The 20,827-nt window shown below is 37.0% G+C and overlaps 1 long non-coding RNA gene across 2 annotated transcripts; it reads right to left on the bottom strand.

The window, feature by feature from the left end:
• Positions 1 to 5,605: 5,605 nt before the first annotated feature.
• On the bottom strand, positions 5,606 to 11,739 carry LOC106359976. Of its 2 annotated transcripts, XR_007314360.1 has the most exons (4): positions 8,676 to 11,739; positions 6,949 to 7,122; positions 6,052 to 6,863; positions 5,606 to 5,901 (listed from the first exon to the last, which is right to left on the bottom strand). It is a non-coding gene; the product is annotated as an uncharacterized LOC106359976 (long non-coding RNA). The 2 variants fall into 2 exon arrangements; XR_007314359.1 differs by having other exon boundaries at positions 6,052 to 7,122; positions 8,676 to 11,738.
• Between the last annotated feature and the right edge of the window lie 9,088 nt (positions 11,740 to 20,827).

Below are 20,827 nucleotides of genomic sequence, written 5' to 3'. Positions count from 1 at the left end.
TATTCAATAGACTTTTAGTTTAAAGTTTCCAAAAAATATTATTATTTTAATTATATTCGAATATATTTTATTTCAGATATATATATATATATATATATATATATATTATATGATAAACTATCCTATATATTGAGAAAATATTTATTGTTAGATCATCCCCTTCGTAACAGTGATTTACAAAAATGTGAATGGTTCTTATTTAAACATAATAAAGTATTACTTTCTATCCGTATATAATATAATTTATCAATAAAAATATCTAACCCCCCCCCCAATTACGTGAATTACTTGATTTTTCAGTTTTCCAGGTTTAACTCAGGTTTTGGACGTGTTTTTATAAATTTTGGCTTTAAATCCAAACTTTTTTAATTTGGTTCACTTCGGTTTTATAAGAAAATAAAAACCCGACTCAAACTGCACATCACCCGAATCGATCTGATTCGAAAATGCATGGTTCTCCTAAACGGGTCCTAAAACCCCAATAACTTGAAAATTGAATAACCCTAACTGACACGTACCTTAAACCCGAATGCCTATCACTATGAGAAGTTAAAATAAATTACTTTCAGTTAAATATGTCAAAACTCAAAAACTAAAATTCAGAGCAAAAATTAGTAACTATTAAGTCAAAAAATTTAACCGAAATGTTATCCCGCGCTTTCAAAGCGCGGGTCAAAATCTAGTAAATGATTAAAATCAAATGTTGAAACTGAAGAAAACCAAAACCAGATTCTTGCAAAAGAAATAAAAAACTGTGTGAATCGAATAACATAATTTATCAATTCTTTTCCTTTTTCTTCTTTTTGATACTCTTCAATCATATGAAGAAGATCCTCATCCGATCAAACAGATATAAGCACATCAATATCTTCTGTCGGTAACTGATACTTGATCGTATACACAGATGGTTGCACAGAGCATTAGTCTTGTGCTTCAGTTCGTTTAATCCAACATGTTTCCGTATGGAGATGATATGAGTCTCCCCTCCAATGTATCTAAGCTTCCCATCACCAGGTGTCTGTAAGATCCTTCCACCGAAACTACAAAGAAGCTTCAAGATCTCCGACATGAAAACATCTGATGTTGTTGCTGCAGCCTTAAAAACTCATTTGAAAACTCTTCTCCTGTCTGAGAACTGATGATTGGATCTCCACGTTTCTCCACATGTCGTCGTGTCGTTACATAACCACTGATTGGATCTGCTAGGGAACTCCATTCTCATGTCCTCTCAACAACACCAAAAAAGGCTTTTCTAAGCTCTTTGAGGAATTATAACGAACAGGTTGCGGAGATGCTCCTACAAGATCATATATCCAAAAAAAAATCAAACAGAGATCAGAGATTCATCCTCATTCGAACGTGTTTGATATTTTTCGATTCAAATGTGTATATACAATTGAGAACATGATCATACATAAAGATTAAATGTGTTGGAAGGGAATAATAAAATTGAAGCTTAAGATGAGTTTCATGTAAATTACCTGGGGAAATGGCCAATGGCGGAGGAAGGAAAATGAGATTAACAATGGCGGAGGAGGAGAACGATAATAACACCGGTCTGCAGATCAGAGGGGAGTACTAAAACGTTAGCCATAGTTTTTTTCTTTCTCTGATGAGTCTAGAACGAATGAGATCTAATTTCTGAAAAGAGGAAACCACACCTTTTTGTAGTCGACTCCACCGCCTTGGAAAACAAAATCTAGCATTAAATCTACATCGTGGGTGATCGATTTATGGGGTTTTAAAGACGATTAATCGGTTACTGGCATCGTGCGACGAAAGAAACGAAAGATCGGCTGCGCTAGCAACGGAAGTCGCCCTTACCTCTGGAGAAGCGAAGCTACACTCACGATAACCCTAATAGTAAACGCCTCGTTTCAACACGAAGATGTTGATTACATCACGACATGGGCTTCAAAATGAGACGGCCCAAACTCGGAATAAATCAAACGCTGCCTTTTAATAATTTGACACGTGTCGGTACCTCCTCAACCTATTTGTTGCGCTGGCAAGAGGAAAATAGAGTTGCTTTCTTCTTTATGTAATAAGATTCCAATCAATACCAATATGATGTATATGTCTATATTATTGTATGTTTTCTTTGCATGTGTTTTATGTTAGGAATTGAAAAAAAAATATGTATAATCATGTTTATGGTTGTTAAGATGTTTGGGCATGGAGAAAATATGGTTTAGCTCTTATTGGTAGTGTGTTAGATTTGCTTTGGAACTAATATGTGTTAGCGTTGTTTGCTTTACTAAATGATCTGTGCGAGGAAATGATTACCGGAGATCAACCGCACGAAAAGTTAGATGTGGTGTGAGTGAGGTTGTATGCTTTCGAATTAATATATGTGTTAATTTGTTTAATTCTTACATAAACGGACTTTTGATTTTTTATCTTTGACGGTAAAATCGTTCTATAGAGAGTTTCATTTTGTTGGTTGTTCTATTCCGGTTTAGTTATCCAGACCACCTCAAGTTTGAGTAATATAATAGCTTTTCATCAAAAAAAAATAATAGAAAATAATCAATAAATTTTAAATAACTAAATAGGAGTAAACGGAACATTTAACATTTTTCTTAATTAATGTGAAAAAATTAGAACGACGTCTAATCTGAAAAGGTTGAATATTATATATAATACTGGTGTAGTTTTTTTTGTTTACCAGAATAAAATTTTTAAAGCTGACGTTATTTGCTACTCCCCCCCCCCCCCCCCCCCCCCCCCATTAACTAAAAGTCTTAGCCCCGTTCATTTATGGTTTAGTCACGTTTTTAATTCGATCTTGTTTTGTTTTAAACTTTTTTTCCTTTCCAACATAAATCATAAACTATTTCCTAATTTACCTCTCCCATAAATGTCATTATTTTAATGATTTCAACATATTTTGAATCTATGTCCTATGATATATTGCTCGCATATTCTTCATTTTTTTCTCGCATATTCTTTTTACCAAGTTTTATTTTAATCATTTTTATTTAATTATCTATTATGTAAATATTTCTCAGAATGTTTATTTACTTTAATGATATTTAAAATTAAAAAATATATTATAATAGAAATAAATTTTAAACTTATATATATATATTCTCAAAATTTTGTTTATGTAATAATAGTTATTATTTAAAAAATTTGAACAGAATATGTTTTATATAAACAAATAATTGTAATAAGTATTTTTATTTTATATTTAAATAATATATGTCCCCACTATAAAAATATTCTAGATCTGCCACTGATTATAACAACTCGGTGAGCTTTCATTTTGTGGTTGGTTAATTGTTTTGTTTAAGTAATTTAGTTTAATGGCTAACTGTTAATATTTTTTATGGAATTAATAAATAAAATACCCTTTTTACATGGCATTAAAAACATAAGTATAATAAATATGATGATATTTAATAATCTCATAAAAATATATTAACCTTCTGACAAAAAAAATATATTAATCTTTTTATATATAAATGTTTTGTAATAGTTAGATATTATGTTTTACATTGTGGAAAGAGATACATATATGAATATTGGATAGTAATATCTCATTTTTAACTCATAATTATCTTTTCAAAACTGAAAAGCGAATTTATTTTGTTACTTTGAATTTTTAAAGAATCATAAACCCAAGGATTATATTTAATGGATCATAAAGCAAAGGATTACTTTGAATCTCAAATGGATTATATTTAAAAATATAATTATACTGAGGCGCGGGTTTATAACTCTAATTTATAATAATGTGTACGTGAAAATATAAATTTAACCTACTTTTGTTTATATTTAAAACAATATATTTGAAAAATGTAGCTCTAATTAGTAAAAATATCATATTCTAATAATTAAACCTGAGCATTACAAAAAAAAATTATATATATTTGGACATCGGTTTATAATGTACGTGTATCATTGAAATTAACAGGATGTCTTCATGTCTTCACGCCTCTGTTTAGCCTCATAACAACTGAAAGGGAGGATAACATTTTTTTAATCAGTAATATTCTCATGTACGATACAACAACAAAAAAGATTATAAAAATCAAAGAGCAAAAGAGAACGGAGGAGCTCTCACTTATCACATATCTGACAGTATTTTCACCGACTGCATACAACAATTCAAGATATGTGCAAGAAGTTTGCAAGTGGACAGCAATAAAGTCCTCAGTTGTCGCCAAAGATTTATATGACTTTGTATATTTACAAAGTAAATAGTTTCAAGACTAAATATTCGGTAGGGTGTGTTTATATAAAATTATTTTATATAAAATGTATTTTAGTTTTATAATATAGTACATATTGTTTTTTCTAAGATCATATTGTAGATTTGTTAATTTTGTTTAAATATTATATCTATTTTGTTAACATTTGACCTTTATTTATAATTTTTTTGCATTTAGATTTTTATTTGTTATCAACTATATTTTATTTTATCAACTATATTTTACGGTATTATACTTTTTATTTCCAGTATTCATTTTTGTTATATTTTTAATGGAAATAAGTTTTCTTTTTTTACATTTGCATGAGATTATATTATATTATTTTCAGAATTCATTTTTGTTATATTTTTAATGGAAATATAGTATATTAACATATTTTACAAAATAATGTTTATTTTTAGAATGGTTTAGGTTAATTTGTACCGAGTTAAGCTGAAAAATTCTATAGTCTTAAAATATTTTATTGATATTTTTACATTAATTTTCTTTTTTTTGAAGTTTCACCAAAAATTTCTATATATATATATATATATTAGTGGTGATAAAGGCTTATAAAATTTATAAGATATCATATATACATTTTACAACATGGATTTAATGTATATTATTTATTAACTATTATGTGTTTTGGATATATATTTTTTTGTTTCTAAACGAATTTGGATTGATTAAAGCATATTAAAAAAAAAATTGATTTAATTCGATCAGTATTTTGTTTGGCTGTAGAATATAAATGTTTGGTTTTCTATTAAAATGGTTAAGCTTAGCTTATTTACAGCCTAAGTATATAGACAGTTAACCATTAATATTGTAATTGATGTATTAATATTGTAATTGATGTACGTACAATTTTTCAATATATCTACTGAAGGCCAAACAATTTAAAAGTTAAATGTCGAATGTGCGCCCATCTCAAGACATGATCTTCATAGATAGAAAAATGGTTCATAATGATTTAGTGAAGGCAATAGCTCTCAAAGCTTTCATCCTTTTGAAATTTTTTGCCTATGTATTTTGTTACTTGAATTCCCCAAAGCATTCCTCAGTTTTATATTTAATAGGGTTCTTTCTTATTTTTTAGCTTCTTTTTTTAGAGAATTTTTTATAGCTTCTTTGTAGAATGGAATCTGTGTTTATATCGGACACTACTCCAGAGCAATTAGAGTTGTTGCTCTTTTCTTTCTAATTAAATGGTTTGATACCTTATAGAAAGCTTCCATGAGTGACTGAGTAGGTGACCTTTTAGTTCATTTCAGGTTTGAATAAAGAGGTTTGTGGTAAATATTTGAAGGACTCAATAACACCAAAAGAGTAAAGATCTGTACATAACTAAACAAATATCATGAATATGTGAAGAGCTCATGCATATAAGGTGAAAGCCAAAAACAAACGCAAACAAAGAGGCAGTAAACTTTGTTATGTTTTAATTAAACGACACGGTATGATGATGTACAGATCACCTATTAAAAATTACACAACCTAGGGCCCATGAGTGGATAAGATACTTGTCTTCAAAGGGAATCCGACTCAGCAGATTCATGAGAAAGAGTAGACTGAGTTGTAGCACCAGACTAAGCATCCTCCTTGAAACTGGATGTGATCCAAGAGAAAGGTGTGTTGGTCTCAAAACCCTTGTCAAGATTATCCTGACATTCAAACCTGTAGTGAACAGTCATATCCTCTCCTGCTAACAGGCACACACCGCAAGACAAAAAACAGTTAAGTAAGATGCTTGTGTTTACCATGTTAACCCCTCAGCAAGATGCAAACTATTATTATCTATGACAACACCTGACTATTCCAGTAAAAATATCATCAAGTTTGGCGAGCTTACTGCAATAACATATCCGTCTTGCATGCTTCAGGTTGAGCTCTTGCAAACGTCAAAAATTTGTTTAAAAATTAATTTTTAACCTGTAAGAAAAAAAAACAGAACCATTTTAGTTGTTTGGCGTGAAGGTTATCAAGTTCAATTGCTTTTATTAATTAACAATCAATCAACAGACGACTCACACTAACACTTAACAAACAGATATAAGCGTGTAGCCATCAAAGTTATTACCTAAGTAGCAAAAGAGAGGGAAACTCAGTTTTGGTAATGAATAAGAACAATGAGAGGTCTAAGGAGGATTTAATTGGAGTATAATGAAAAACTATCTAAAGAATCCAAAATTTTAAAGGAACGCTAACCCTAGATTCAATCCACAGCTTAAATCACCAATCGAGGAATCAAATAAAATTTAACAGAAATGATATTTCCTGAATCTTAAACTTAAAAATAAACGAAAGGAAAGATCTTGCTCTTCCTCATCCAAGAAAAGATCTTTCGGAGCCCTAAACGCTAGGTGAGCACAGATCAACACGACTCCGACCATCACAGCCGAGACAAAAACAGATCAAACATCGGTGAGGAAAAGCACAAAGATCCGATCGTGACAGTTTCTGAGACTCGGTTGATGAAGACGGGAATTAAGGGATTGCGATGGGTGGTTGAGATTCGACGGAAGAAGGAGCGGCGGAGGGAGTGGTTTGGGAAGTGGAGATTGGGAGTATGTGAGACGCCGTGGAAGTATGTAGATACACCATGAATGAGATGATGTTTCTGAAGATAGGAAATCATACCTTTTTATTGTCGAACTCCACCGCCTTGCATAAGAAAAATCTCGTATTAAATCTTGATCGTGGGTGATCAATTAATTGAGTGCTTAAAGATGATAAATCGGTTACTGACATCGCGAAGAAGGAGACGAAAATCGGCTGCTCAACCGAAGTCCCCATTAGCTTTGGAGATGCGAGTATGATGTCTCGTTAACCCAAATGAAAAACGCGGCGTTTCATCACGTTGAATTGGTTAAAGCATGCAATGGACTCGACGTAGAAAGACATGGCCCAACAAAACAGAAGCCTGCACAAACAAAATAGACAACACGTGTCAGCGTCCCCTCACCTCATTTACTGACGTGGCAGGAGGAAAAGAGAGTGGAGCTCTTCTTTATGTTATAAGATTCCAATCAATACCAATATTATTTAATTTAAGAATACCATAATCATTTTTTTCCAAATCAATGTGACCATTGCATTTAAGAAAGGTTTAGAAAATCACTTCAAAAATCATATTTACGGATAGTCAGTTTTTCTTTTTAGTTATTACTACTTTGAACCATAAGCTACATAATCACTGGCTAAATTATAAATATTTTAATATATATATATATAAGTTTATATATGTGTGTAAATTTGAAGTATATGTATATATACTTTTTTAAGTATATATATGAATTTGAAGTTAAGGTGTAGTTAATGTCCGTCCGTAAGTTCTGACCGGTAGCAAACATTAACTTATGTTTCTTTTCACAACCGTCAACACTCAACAATTTTACTTTACACGATATACTAGCATGTAGTTGATTAAAATGATTTTTTCTGTGAAAATTATGAAGTGTTGCTTATTACAAATTGTAAAATCCTAAGAGCATCTCCAAAAAAAACTCTATAACTTCAAATATAGAGTTTTTGGCTCTCCAAAAAAGAACTTCAAAACTTCAAATTTAGAGTTTTAAGAAGTGAAGTTTCACTACTCAAAACTCTAAATTTGAAGTTTCATCTTTTTATTTGCATCTTGGTCCTTATAATTAATTATACATATCACATTTATGATTTTTAAGTATTTTTCATTCATGGTTTTAATCTTTAAAACTTTTGTATATTTTAAATATTTCAAATTTATTTTTATAAATTAAAATTTTACATGTAAAAGTTTTTTAAAAATCAAAATAAAGATTTATAATATTTTAAAACTAGATTTAGACAAAAAAGAATATTACAAAAGAAACTTAATAATTTTTTTAAGAAGATATATACATGAAGACATAATTGTTATACAAATTTAAATATTACATCAACACTAATAGTCTAGTAAATTTTCTCCGGAACTTCTAAAATATTGTCCAAAGAAATTTTGTATAACCGAAAATGGAGCACTAATAAAATAATTTTATGTAATAATGTGGTATTTTTCTTGTAGTTTAATATTTAATTATGTATTTCTATTTATAATTTTATATTTTAATGTAAGATTTTATTAATTAATATTGCTATAATATTTTTATATATGTGCTAGTTATCTACAAAAGTTTTATGGATTTATATTAATTATGACAAATATAAGGAGCATAATGTAAATTACAAATAGTTTTGAAGTTAAATTTGAAGTTTTCCTTTTGGAGAAGAACATCTTGAAACTTCAAATATAGAGTTTGCAAAACTCTATAATAGAGAGTCTTTTTGGAGATGCTCTAAGCAGGACATTGGACACACCATACCTTTTTTATTCCATCAACCTACAAAATGATTTATACATCGACCAAGAACCCAAACTATAAAGCAAAAGGAAACATTCAATAAATAGAAAATAGCTAAATGAGTGACGGCTTTAGCGGCCGTTTTCAACATCGTTACCCTTGCTGGTCCTGATAAACTCGATACAGTCGGCCACGGCTTCATTGTGATATGTGTCGGTTGAGTTATAGTACTTTTGGGAGTTTACTCTAGTCGGCTTACTACGGTGAGGAGTAGGAATGGAGGGGGCAGAGATCATGATGATGCGGAGAACGGCTTCACGAAAACGGTCTAGGAGAGTCATGGGGGTGACACTGATGTTCCGGTCACCCGCTGTGGTTCTTGATAAGTTAGTTTTTACACGAGGGACGCAAAATCTGGCGCCCGAGTTCTTCTTCTTCATCTAAATAAAGAGAGTATTGATTGTGATGATATATTGTTGATGTGTGTCGTCCTCTGCTGGCGCTCATGTGGGGTTTTATTTATACACGATACTCTAATGATGGAAAAGAGAGAGAGTGGCACAGTATTTTTATTATCTATTAGTTTTGTCTTTGACTTATTTTTTTTCTTATCCAAAGTTCCAATATCAAAAATATAAAAATTATCCAACTCCGGTCGATTTCAAATATTGGTAAATGGTAACATTTAATGTGAGTGTGTGTGTTTATTATAACATGGTCGGGGCATTTTAAGACCATATCTCATTGGCATGCCAATAGCCTATTTAACGCATTTTTTGTTAGGTGGCTCATTTTTCCTTGGTAGCCGCAACGTAGTTATACATAGTTATGGATTGAATGGGCAGAGGAAGAATTGCGTCTATGAATGTATTTACAACACGGGACAGAGTTGAAAGGAGTTGTCTTAAGGCACTGCTACATAATAAATGGAGAATGCAATAGTTTGTCTTTACCGAAGTCTCATGGTTTTCACATGGTCTCACATGTGCAAGTTTTCATCGAAATATATATGGAGAGAAGAAAATAATTATATATACATAAACAAAACATATTTATACATTTTCATTGAGCCGACTCACCGGCCAATACCAATTTTGAAAGAGATATTACTATTGACTAATTGATATATAACGACATGGATTTTCTTAATTGTGTGATGTTTTATGTCGAAAAGTACAGCTCAGAGATATCTAAAATATAAAAAAGATTTGTTTTGTATTTTATTTGGAATTGACTATGTACAGTGGTTTGTATTGATAATAACCAAAGGTTTCTTCTCTATCGAAATCGAGCGAAGAACCTCTAAGACTCAATTTGGCAGACATGTGAAACATAGAGAGTATATTGTAATAGAATAATTGATGTCCAAAATGCCTTACAATTAATGTATTAGTTATGTTTTAATAAGCTGAAATTTTCTCCCAGGCATGAGGTTCAAGACAGTTTTATATCTATCCAGTTCTACTCATAGTATAACACCAGTCACACGGTATTTACCCAAAATAGAAAGTTGTCAAATCTTAAACGACTTTTGGAGGAAGGTTTCCGAGATTCCACCCTCGGCGGTCTGTCGACGAGTCCTGTAGACGTGTATGGTAGGCCTTTGGTACCCTTCAAGCAATCTCCTTTGCGCACTCCAAGTCTTCTTCCTTTTTCGCCAAGGTAGCCTCATAGTCGACAACCATATAATTGATATGAACAATGTACTCAAAGGCACAAAAGTGATATGTATTTACCATATATAAGCAAGAAAGAAAATGGCTAGAAAAATATTACTTATATGGATCCCGATACGAGCTACATCACAATATATGTCCGGATCTTTCAAGTCAGTCACGGCGGGAAACTCCTTCACACCACCCTTCAACTGGTCGAACAAGTCCACGCATGATTCACTGTTGTTCACAAAAGAAGTTGTGCTGAAGTATGAGACCTCCACTGAACTAATGGGATAGTCTTGGCTTTCTTTCGAGCTTGTTCTTCATTCTTATCATGAATTACCATATTGGCTCCTTTCTTTGAAGTTATGGGGAGAGTTGAATGTTTTTCACCACCCTAAACCTCAAAACTCGGTGTAGAAGTCGGCACACCTAGTCTCTGATAACTCCTTCAACTTGGGAAGCCTTGTTTTCAGCATTTCCATCGACTTCTTGAATTTTGCCAAAATATTTTTTCTTTTTCTTAGTCGAATTTTTCTTCCTTGCCTTCTTGGAAGGGTTTGTGGCAGGAATTGGCTTAGAGGACGGTTCGTGTTGATCCAGCGCTATGTCGTCCAAAATATGCATTGGATTCTGGAAAATTCCACCAAAGTTTCGCCAAATAGCCAGCATAATTAGGGAGTTTTCTCTTGGTTCACATTCCAGATTTTGGGGCCCTTTTCCGTTTAACGCGATATCTTGAGCATGGAATGTTAGTGGCCCAAACATAGGCTAAAGCTGCCTCGTTGATCTTCATATAGAAAATGTTGTGCAAAGTTTTGGTTTTTGGAAGGATAACCAGTCATAATATTGTGAGAAGGCTACATCTTGACATGAGCAAACCCCGTGTTGCTCTTTATGCTAACCATTGCCAACTCCTCGAAGAACCTGACAAATATTGAGATGTGCGGGATAGGAAACCATTAGGGCAACCACAATCCGAATTTACTCGACATTCAGCTAAGAAAGGGAGATTTCTCATTTGTTGCAGTATGACGTTATGATGTGCGGGATAGGAAACCACATCTTGGCATCTTTCCCAAACCACGACTCGTACACACAAGTGTAGCACACTAGAGGAGCCCATGGTCTTTGATCGTGCCTTGAATCAGCAAGGTGAAGCCGGCATTGACGTACAAGCGAGTGACGAATTCATTCACACTTTTCAATGTTGACCAAAAATGATTTTTCCAGCACTGGCCTTCAACGACTAACATTCCAAATTTTTTTTAGGGATATCATGCTTGAATAATAAAATAATTGTCGATACTATGCCTGAGAGGAATAAGATCTGATACCAAAGGGGACATAGGTCCACCATGCCGCCAGATGACCTCTTCTTTTTGATGATCGACTTCTTAGTCCTTCTCTTCTTCATTACTAGTATATTGACCCTTCCCTTCATCTCGGAAAGTCTCTTACTTAAATATCATCACCGACAGCTTAGCTTAATCATTCATGGTTGTGCCTAGTATATCTCTCCTATGAAACCTGATTAAACTATCAGTTGGATTGGAAGCTCCAGATCTCTCTGGCTCTGAACTTGGCTCTGTAATCTTTTAGTTTCCCTTTCTCGAGCATATATGGTTCGCCGACATCTTGTATCTAAGAGAATTTGAATAACAAGGAGCAGGTCGGAGAAATTCAAAGAATTACACTGGTAAACTGGAGAATGGATAGTAAAATTAGTGAAGATAGTTAGAGAGAGAGAGAGAGAGAGAGAGAGAGAAATACATTTATCACGTGGAGAAAAAAGGAAAATGAACAAAGGATACTACTTTATACCCAAACTGAACAATAATTTGAACTTCATACACGAACTGAACGATAGTTTGAATTTCATAAAAAAACTACTCTGACTAACGTTTAGTTAGTCAACCGTTATTTTTGAGCGAGTCAATGTCTAGACAGAGAAGACATGTCGAGAGAGAGTTAAAACGATGTCGGTTTAGCTAAAATAATAAAATTCTGTCACTTGGAGGGCCGAACCCATGCCAGACAAGTGAATTAAACGAACATTTTACCATCAGGTGAGTAACTTTTGTCATATTTACATATATACTAACTTATATATTTGTCTTGTTTGCCAATCCAGTCTCTTTCATGTTACACCATTGTTTTACTTCTTCTCGATACTTGGTTTGCTCACGGTTTCGTCGCAGATCGATCCCTGATCAAATGGATTCGATTTCTTGGGCTTGATAATGCCTCAGTTCATGCTAATTCATTTTTAGATGAAGAAATTAATCTCCGCTCTTGTCTACGTGTTGTAGCCGGAGCTACTCTTTTTGGCTCCCAACATTTCCTTCTCATGCAATTTTAAAATGTTCATTACTATCAAAAATAGAACTTCCTAAAGACTGAAACATCTGATCCTTCTCCTCCGTCCTCTTCCTTTGTCTCTGTAAGTTTACGATTTATGCTTTTCATGTTTGTATGTGTGGATACAGGAACTTGCTTTTAGCTCTTGAGTGGCTAGGATAGGATCAGAAACCTAATTGGGGATTTGGGGGAAAAAGAATCAGTTTTATTGATTTGAGTTTAGTTAAGAAGATGTGGTACAGTACTGAGTTAGGGTGAAATCATTATATTAGGGAAGCTTACGATTTGAAGAAACCTTGTTGTTCACAGATTACTATTCTTAGTAATTACATGTTATTCAGAACAATGGAATATCTCTAATGCTTTGATGAGAGATGTATATGGTCCTCTCTTTTTTCTGTCTAGATATATTATGCGGCTAGTAATTGAGACTGCTTCTCCTTTCCGCCACGTTTTGTTGCTTGTAATAGGAATCAAGCTTGGTTAGGTTGGCGTCGAATGCTCTGCAAGGTGTTGAGTCTTCTCTTATTAGCATAGAGAAACTCTCTTCTCTATTATGCTCTGAGCCCGCTGATAGGACCACCCACCACATACCAAGCTTGTGGCATTGGTTGTCAAGCACTCACGCATTGGGACAGATTCTTAGAGACATAGGCTGCTTTGGTTCTTTGGTATTTCTTCTCCATAGTTTTGTAGGACATTTCACGAGCTTGAAGTTGGAAGTTGACGGACAGGGGAGCTGCTATACTCTTGTTAATCAGGCTTTTGCTATTGCTGTGAGAAAGGTCCTAGAAGGCTATATATCTGGTTTGGATACATTATGTGCATCTGTACAACTGAGGCGTTCATCTAACATGGTGGACGGCTCTGACCGTGGTCCCTCTTCGCTAGGCTGCCTTACCAACGTAGTTCACCCAAATATAAAATTCTTGGAAGTTTTTCTACATACTAGAGAGTTACGAACACAGATTGAAGCTCTTGCCAACATATGTGACTTGTATGATGTATCCCTATCTTATTGTGGCTCCCCTTGGGAATGCCTGGTTACTGAAGCAACCACACGGTTTCATGGATTCTACAAAGGAAGTGACCTGCTTACTTACTTATATTCACAACTTAAGGTTAGGCTAAGTTATATTACTTTTTAGTGTTCGTCTAATTATATTTTTTTCATGAAAATGTGCACTTCTAGTAAGTCCTGGATTTAAATGCTTTAAAGAAACTTGGAAGAATATTAATGCATGGCATTTAAATAATTATTTGCACCTTGTGATGTAGACCAATTTATTTGGTGATTACAGGTCCAACTTATGCTTACAAACTATCCTTACTACACAAAGAACTTGTAAATTTTGATTTCTTTCTGATGACTTTTCCCGACAATTTCTGTTGTAGGTTGCTGATCCTGCTCATAGTGCTATGCTTAAGTTTTTTTTCCTGAAAACATGTGAGCCATATTGCGAGTTTATAAGATCTTGGATTTATAAGGCCGAACTTAACGATCCTCATAAAGAGTTCATTGTGGAATGTGTCACTGAATCGACATCTTTTTCTTGGAATACGGCTGGCATCTCCCCGTTGAAGAGGGCCAGGGTAATGTAAACCCAAAGCCCACAACACAAGCTTTGGAGACAAAGGCCCAGTCATCTTCATCACTCTTCAACGGTAACAAAAGCACAGATCATGTGACGCCTAAAGGTAGTCTTCGTACAGGACATACAGCTAAGGAAATACAGCTATCAAACCGTTTTGAAACCTTAGGATTGTGTGCTGTCACATTCTGAGCTGTGCTCTCCTTTGTCTCTACATGAGTACATGCTTTCCCTATATAATGTACTCCATTGTAATCGATGAACCTAAGTTGAAAACCCTAATAAGAAAGTTATCTTCTTCACAAAGAAACCCCATTTCTCACCAAGCTTTCATGGTATCAGAGCCATGGATGGTGATCCTTATACCTCTCCTTTGACAATCACTCAGTGTGTCACTCTGAAACTCAATGACTCAAACTATCTTTCCTGGAAATTTCAGTTCGAGCAATTTCTCAACAGTCAGTCTCTTCTCGGTCATGTGAACGGTAGCACTCCTCGCCCACCTCCGATTCTCACCACCTTGAATGGCGAACAAACTACAGAGACCGCAAATCCTGAGTACGCTCAATGGGTCCGTACTGATCAACGTATCATGGCTTGGTTGGTCGGATCCTTGTCTGAAACCGTCATCAGTAGTGTTTACGGTCTCCGTTCTTCTCAAGAGCTGTGGTACTACCTCGCACAGAAATACAACCGCGTTTCTCCAACAAGAAAGCTCGACCTCCAGAGTTGAATCCAGACAACAAAGAAGGGTTCTCGGACTCTCTCGGTTTATCTCGCTGAAATCAAGTCGCTTTGCGACCAGCTGGACTCGTTAGGTGTGCCGTTGTCTGAGCAAGAGAAGATCTATGGCGTTCTGCGTGGACTTGGGAGAGAGTACGAGTCTATCTCTACTGTCATTGAGAGCTCAATGGATGCTTTCCCGGGTCCTAACTACGATGATGTTGTCTTTAAGCTTATCAGCTTTCACGACAAGTTAGCTACCTACGAAGCTCCAACAGACGTCTCTATCAACCAAGCTTTCTACACTAACAGAGGGGGATACTCTTCTCGCGGTAGAGGTCATGGTGGTTCTCGTGGCAGAGGGAACTACTCCACCCAAGGTCGTGGCTTTCATCAACAGATCAGTCAGTCTTCTGGACGGGGTTCCTCTTCTGCGCTTGATAACCGTCCAACCTGTCAGATCTGTAACAAGTTTGGCCATCCAGCCTACAAGTGTTACAAACGCTTCGATCACTCTTACCAAGCAGAGGAGTACCACACCGCTTTGGCTGCTATGCGTGCCCAAGATACCCGCTACGACTCTGGTCAGGAATGGTACGCTGACTCTGGAGCAACTGCTCACATCACCAATAACGTCTCTCAGCTTCAGTCCTCACAGGCATATACTGGAGATGACACTGTGTTGGTTGGTAACGGTGAGTGTGTGCCTATAACACACGTTGGTACTGCGATGTTGCCTAGTCTTCAAGGTAATCTTCCCCTTAAAGATGTTCTTATCTGTCCTGCAATGACTAAATCACTTCTGTTTGTCTCAAAACTTACGGCTGATTATCCCTGTTCAATTGAGTTCGATGCTGATAGTGTTATTGTGAAGGACAAACAGACAAGGCAGATACTAACCAAAGGATTTAGACAGAAAGATCTGTACGTCTTGGAGAACCTGAAGTTCACGGCCTTCTATTCTCACAGACAGCAGGCTGCAAGCGGTAATGTGTGGCACATGAGGCTAGGCACCCTTACCATGAAGTTCTCCAGCGTCTTGCATCAAATAAAGCCATCATCATCAATAATCTCAGTCGTCAGCTCTGTGAGGCGTGTCAACTGGGCAAGTCTAGTCGTTTACCGTTTTCTAGTTCTGAGTTTGTAGCTTCCCGTCCCTTAGAGAGAGTGCATTGTGACCTCTGGGGGCCTTCTCCAGTTGTGTCTACACAAGGGTTTCGGTTTTATGCAGATTTTGTAGATCATTTCTCAAGATATACTTGGATGTACCCTTTGAGAATGAAATCAGACTTCTTTACTGCATTCTTGAGCTTCCAGAACCTAGTAGAAAGACAACTAGACAGCAAAATACAAGTGTTTCAAAGTGATGGTGGTGGAGAGTTTATTAGCAAACAACTGCTCAATCATTTTGCGTCTTGCGGGATCAAACAACATCTTTCTTGTCCCCATACCCCACAACAAAACGGTCTCGCTGAGAGGAAGCACCGTTATGTTACTGAGCTGGGACTATCACTTATGTTTCAAAGTAAGGTTCCTCACCAGCTATGGGTCGAAGCTTTTCTCACTGCTACATATCTCGGCAATTTGATGCCATCTTCAGTGTTACCTGAAAAGAAAAGCCCCTATGAAATGCTTGTTGGCAAACCTCCGGTTTATTCCTCTCTGCGTGTGTTTGGAACAAGCTGCTATCCGTTCCTCAGGCCTTATGGCAAGAATAAGTTTGATCCGAAAAGTCTACACTGTGTCTTTCTTGGTTACAGTGAGAAGCATAAGGGATACAGATGCTTACATCCACCGTCTGCTAGAGTCTATATCAGTCGGCATGTTCTGTTTGAAGAAAACAAGTTTCCATATGAAAAGGAGTTTCAGTCGTTCCTTTCATCACTGGACACTCCTCTTCTCTCAAGTTGGCGTTCTGAACATGTTACAGCTAAGGAACAGGTGGTTGATCAACCGGTTGCTGAAGAGTTTATCCCTCCCCCAAGGAAGACTCAAGCCCCACCTCCTGTTTCCCCTGCATCTGCAGCATCTATCTTTTCTGATGATGATTTCCCTCCTCTGCCTTCGCCTCTTGTGTCTCCAGTTCAACAACAAGTTGTGCAACCTGCACCAGTTCATCAAATGATCACTCGAGCCAAAGATGGGATCAGGAAACCTCACCCAAAGTATGCGTTGGTCACTGTAAAATCTCTCTACCCTGAACCGAAGACTCTCGCTGCAGCTCTGAAGGACCCAAACTGGACCAATGCAATGCAGCATGAGAAAAATAATATGGACATCACTCATACGTGGGATCTAGTCCCACCTGATCCCACCATTCAACCAATCAGCAGTGGATGGGTACATAAGTCGAAGCTAAACGCAGATGGAACCTTAAACAAGCGCAAATCAAGACTAGTAGCTCGAGGAAACGAGCAATCTGAGGGTATTGACTTTGTTGAGACCTACAGCCCGGTGGTACGTACAGCAACAATACGCTCAGTGCTACACATTGCGATAGTTAAGGGTTGGAAAATCAAACAACTGGTTGTAGAAAATGCCTTTCTCCACGGGGATCTCAAGGAGACTGTGTATATGAAGCAGCCTCCGGGGCTAGAAGATAAAGAAAAGCCTCATCACCTTTGCAAGCTACGCAAAGCTATCTACGGACTTCGCCAGTCTCCACGTGCTTGGCTTGATAAGTTCAGTACCTTCTTACTGGAGTTTGGGTTTAAATGCACTCATGGCGATCCTTCTCTGTTCGTGTATCTCCATGGAGACGATGTTATCTACCTCCTTCTCTACGTGGATGATATGCTACTGACAGGAAACAATGAGAAGTTGATTGAGAAGCTAATGGTAACGCTGAATACTACTTTCCGAATGAAAGACATGGGCTCAGTGCATTACTTCCTTGGCATACAAGTCCAAGCACACACTGATGGCTTGTTCCTTTGTCAAGAAAGATATACACTTGATCTCCTAGAGGCTGCAGGAATGTCAGATTGTGCTCCAATGCCAACTCCGTTACCAATACAGTTAGACAAGGTACCTGGCAACGACAAGCTGTTCTCTGAGCCGACATATTTTCAAAGTTTAGCGGGTAAGCTCCAGTATCTAACTCTGACAAGGCCAGATATTCAGTTTGCAGTAAACTACGTGTGCCAGAAGATGCACTCTCCAACAGTTGCTGATTTCTCCAACCTAAAGAGAATACTGCGTTACCTCAAAGGGACATGCCGCCTTGGTCTGAATATCAACGCACAAACTGGCTTCCTTCTGTATGGCTTCAGTGACAGTGACTGGGCTGGTTGCAAAGACACTCGCCGGTTCACAGGTGGTCTCTGTACGTTCCTCGGCTCCAACATAATCTCGTGGTCTGCAAAGAGGCACCCAACTGTGTCAAGATCGTCAACAGAAGCAGAGTACCGCACTCTGTCCCTCACAGCGACCGAAATCAAGTGGATAGCGTCTTTACTTGGTGAGATGGGGATCTCTCTTCCTGATACACCTGAGTTGTTTTGTGATAACCTCTCTGCTGTCTACTTGACTGCTAATCCAGCTCTTCACAACAGAAGCAAGCATTTTGACACAGACTTTCACTATGTACGCGAGAGGGTTGCTCTGGGTGCTCTCGTCGTCAGTCAGGTCCCTGCGGTTCTTCAACTGGCTGATATCTTCACTAAGTCGCTTCCGCAACAACCTTTCTTTGCCTTGCGCGACAAACTTGGGATCAGTAAGCCTCCTGCTCCAAGTTTGAGGGGGTGTGTAAACCCAAAGCCCACAACACAAGCTTCGGAGACAAAGGCCCAGTCATCTTCATCACTCTTCAACGGTAACAAAAGCACAGATCATGTGACGCCTAAAGGTAGTCTTCGTACGGGACATACAGCTAAGGAAATACAGCTATCAAACTGTTTTGAAACCTTAGGATTGTGTGCTGTCACATGCTGATCTGTGCTCTCCTTTGTCTCTACATGAGTACATGCTTTCCCTATATAATATACTCCATTGTAATCGATGAACCTAAGTTGAAAACCCTAATAAGAAAGTTATCTTCTTCACAAAGAAACCCTATTTCTCACCAAGCTTTCAGGTAATACTTTGTTCTCTTTTTCTGCATCGTTGATTTTAGTATCATTTATCCACTGATAGCAGATTGATTCAATTTCTGCACTCTAGGAGCAAGAAGGAGGGCTTGTTCCATGTTTCTTGGATGGCTTCTTGGAACCTATACTAAGGGCTGGTCAACAGCTACAAGTAATTACAAAACTTCTTGAATTGTGCGATCTTTCTGCATCTGGACTCAGAAATTATGCAGATCTTCTTCCCTGTTGGACGCATTATTCTTCCTCTAGTCTAGTGTACCCATCTCCAATAACTTTCAGAAAATTGCATATAGAAGTGATGATACAGAAAAGAGATGATTACTACAGAAGAATGCAAGAAAAACTTTGTGACCTTTCAAGAAAGTTTGAACTGTTCCTTGGGCAGGTATTGTACTTCTTTTGATTTTTGTTTACCAATCATTATCTTGATATTATTTTCGAAGCTATGGTCTTTTTGGTTTATGTTTCTGATGACGCTCTCTCATTGCTATTCTAGTTCTGGAAATCATGAGTATTGTATATTCCAAACAAGATCAAATATTTACTCTACATTATAAATCTATCAGATTATTTCAAAAACACACCATTGTAGAAGCGTCTCATTAGTGTTAGTGTTAGGCCTCATCCTAGCTGTCAGTTTTGCATGCGAAGCTATCATTTCTGCAAGAATTTTTTCAGGTTTATCTTCTATTGACATTTGAAATTTAGGTTCCTGGAGCAACATCTTTGCCAATTTCCTTTGGTGACGGCGAAAGACTTGAGAAAAGTTCCGGTAATTACACACTGGATGAGAGTTTACTAGTTCCTTCAACAGTTGCAATGGACTTGGCCAGGTGATTTTCCTGATGACACATATCATTTACTCCCAGCCTCCCGAACGTGAATTGATGAAATTTTCTTGGGATTTTAGGGACCAGAGTGGTTCAGAGTCTGATGACCAGAAAACAGAAGATAGATGGTTTTCAGAGATAGATACGTCATGCTCATCTGAATGTTCGTCGACTAGGGACTTTTCTGAATCATCTGATGTTGGTGACTCGTTGAGCGAAGTATCTATGAGGCAATGCGACTGCATGAGCTTAGGTATTGTAATCATATTTCGTCTGGCGCATGAAGTTACCAAATTCTTTTTTTTTTCTTTTTCTTTTATTGTTGCGAGAGCCTTGAGTTTTTAAATTATTCAAATCATGAAACAGGTGATGATGGTGAAGCAGAAGTTTGAGAAAGAGATGAAGGATCTGTATATGTGTCACCGGAGATCACCAAAACATGGGAGGTTTGGGCTCTCTTGTCATGTCCCTGATCCTGGATAGGAACGTCCGGACGGACTGTGGTGCGAGGAAACGCACCAGTCAGGTCATATGACCTAAGGACAAGTATATCATGGCCTGAAGGTAAGGTTAAGAGCATCAGGAAGCTAAGGCATAGCTAATCCAAGAAGGAGACAAGCTCAAAGGAGCTGGACAAGCGAGCTGGTAGCTGGACAAGATCCAGGTGAAGCTCGATGAAGTGAGTGATCAGAATGGATCATGGGAAAACTAAGTCTAGGTCTGGAAATTGACCAAGGGACTTAGAAGGATTGAAGAAGATAAAGGAAGCAAGCTGGACACAGTGTATAACAGCTGGGCGATGCAGTAAACAAGCTCGACCAGCTAGGTGAAGTGTAGTGCAGCTTGGTGTAGCTCACTGAAGTGTAGGTCAGCTCCCTGAGCTGGATGGTCTAGCTCACTCAGCTGGATCAGCTGGGGATCAGCTCAACTCAGCTGGACTGAGTGTTCAGGTGTTGGGCAGTTGGGGCGGGTCTGGACAGTGGCCGCGACATGTGGGTGACCCGTCTGTACCGATGGGTTAGTGGGCTCTTGGGATTGAGCCAGGGGCATGGGCAGT

This window comes from Brassica napus, chromosome A6 (genome assembly GCF_020379485.1).
Source record: "Brassica napus cultivar Da-Ae chromosome A6, Da-Ae, whole genome shotgun sequence".
NCBI classification, from domain to species: domain Eukaryota; kingdom Viridiplantae; phylum Streptophyta; class Magnoliopsida; order Brassicales; family Brassicaceae; genus Brassica; species Brassica napus.
Note: the sequence above shows the minus strand (reverse complement) of the source record. Positions and strands in the feature narration are given on the sequence as shown.